This window comes from Centroberyx gerrardi, unplaced genomic scaffold, assembly GCF_048128805.1.
Source record: "Centroberyx gerrardi isolate f3 unplaced genomic scaffold, fCenGer3.hap1.cur.20231027 Scaffold_116, whole genome shotgun sequence".
NCBI classification, from domain to species: Eukaryota; Metazoa; Chordata; class Actinopteri; order Beryciformes; family Berycidae; genus Centroberyx; species Centroberyx gerrardi.
The window spans coordinates 30,229-32,747 of record NW_027605253.1 but is presented as its reverse complement, the minus strand read 5'-3'; positions in this window follow the sequence as shown (position 1 = coordinate 32,747).

The window sequence follows — 2,519 nt, the reverse complement described above, 5'->3', positions numbered from 1 at the left end:
CCTAGGTCAAATAGCAAATCTTCGTTAAGTTATGGATGGAAAAAAAGAGAAAAAAACGTGCCAAAAAATGCCAAAAAGTCAATTATTTGAACTGCTATGCTTGCTGTATACTTTATGTAGCTGAAGAGTTGTTTGACACTATCTGAACTCTCCTGATGCATTCAATTCTACCCTTCTGATGTTCCAGTTGGATTAAAACAAAAGCTTAAAGTTTTTTGGAAACACTTTTTGCACCAGGACTGGGCGCAACATGGCAGAGCAGAGTCTGAGTTCAATGACCGGCGGTGTGTTGCTGGTCAGCACAGCGTAGATAAGGAAGCACTCTGGCTATAATTAATCTTTGGCATCAGACTGTCAGTGAGGTGTGCCGAGGGAAAGAACGTAAACAATTTGTTTTTAATTTAGACGCTCTTTAACGGGAGTAAACAACGTTCTTTGGTTGCAGACGGGAGACGTAGTTTGTGATGTTGGTGACGTGGCTGTGGAGCTGTGGAGAAACTGTGACAGGATGGAAAAGATTGGACTTGCCCTGAAATATGGCTGCATTGAACTCACCTCTAGCTGCCATGTCTGGTTTTTGATGGGATGTGTGTGTGTGTGTGTGTGTGTGTGTGTGTGTGTGTTCCACAACATGCCCCTCACAGAGCTGCGTCTCCCAGAGCTCAGTTCCAGCTGAGCAGGCTTGAAGTGGATGGGCGTTTGATGTGATTCTATCCATGAGTGACAAAGACGTTATGCACAGTCACTGAGTCTGTGTGTGAGCTCGATCAGTGTGTGTGTGTGTGTGTGTGTGTGTGGGTGTGTCAGGTTCAGGCATATAGGTGTGTTTTGTTTTGTGTATGCTAGAGAAAGAGGGAGAGAGAGAGAGAGTGATAGACAGAGATAGACTTTTGTTGACCATGTCATCCGCTGCAGTAGGCTTGGAAGGAGGCAGGTGAATTCTAAAATATTGTATGAAATGTGGTTTTAGTGTGTATGTGAACGTGCGTGTGCATGCATGTGTGTTACGTCTTGTTTGGTGATAACATATGAGCCGTGTCTCTCCTGTAAGCACCGGTCTCCAGAGAGCGTTAGCCATGCCGGGTGAGCTGAACATGGATGATGAATCATTTCCTGTCTCCGGTCTGCGCTGCACTCATAGGTCAAAGCTCTGTATCCATCAGCTTGTCGCGTGATAGGTGAGAGGTTCTTATACATGGAGACGGGATCAATCAATCAATCAGTAGAATATTATGCTGTCGCGGTTATGTCGCTCGTTCGTCTGGTACCCACAGCTTGCCTGGTGTGAAGTTCCACCATTCCGCAATCAATCAAATTGATTTGTATGCTTTTCACACTTTTGTCGCTCAATATGTTACCAGAACACTGAAGACTGAGCCCAGCCAAGTGCAAAGAAATGTGTATCGGCGAGGATATTTTTTTGTGCAGGAGAGAAGGTCTCAGACAGCTGTCTATCCCTCTTGGTGTTCTGAGGGAAAGAGAGAAAGACTGTATAATGAAAACAGCAGCCAGGGCAGACAAATAGAGTTATTGAGCCCCGTCTAGTACGTTCTCCTGTGGCTGACATTTTGTTGACTTTTCATAAGAGAAACAAGATCAGCAGATGTTATAAAATAGAAGCTTACTGCAGCACTTTCTCTTCACACCCACCAGACCCACTCTGTCAAATTTGATCAAATTTAAACCTTGATAATTTTATTAAATCTGCTCCCTCAGTGAAAGACTAATTATAAGGATATGATTCAAGGGTGATTCTCTCTCTCTCTCTCTCTCTCTCTCTCTCTCTCTCTCTCTCTCTCTCCCTCTCCTGCCTCAGTCTTGATGGAAAACGTTTTTTGGTATTCGTAGGACGTTTTCCCTTGCCTGAGGGAGACAATTTACAGGGTTATAACTACTCTCTCACCCATTCCCTCTGCTCTCTCGCAGGCCGACCTGCCCTACCTGATAGAGCTGTACAGTAGAAAGACACAGCGCAGAGCAGGCAGCACTTCAAAGCCTCTGTCACGGCCTTTCCGCACAGTGCGGTTGTCACATTGTCAGATTGTCACTACAGCAATCTGCCTGGCAAATCTATTATGGCGATGTTTTACAGAACAGGGATAGAGGAGAGGAAGCGGGCAGCGTCTGTCGACTTTCCGCTGGGTTTCAGATCATGGCACGTTATGGGCTACTTGCTGTAGGTGGCGTGTAAAATAAGAAACTTTGTGTTCCGGATATTAGAACATCGAACCCTTCTATATTAAGTAGCTCTAGTTCAGGAATATAGGGCAATAAGTGTAGTTGTCTAGCACTTTTCTTAGAAGGTATTAAGGAAATTTGACCCTCAGTTCAATGCATTCCAGCAGTTATTTTGTCATAAAACCTTTTTCTCTCGACCTGCTTCATGTACTTCTATTTCAGTTGGTGACTTCCTTAATTTCCCAGAATGCCTTTTGACAGCCCCCAGAGAATAGGCCAGAACTGGTTGCTTTCAGTCGTGTAGTTAGAGCAATGGCAATAGTGATCTCTAGTCTAGTGAC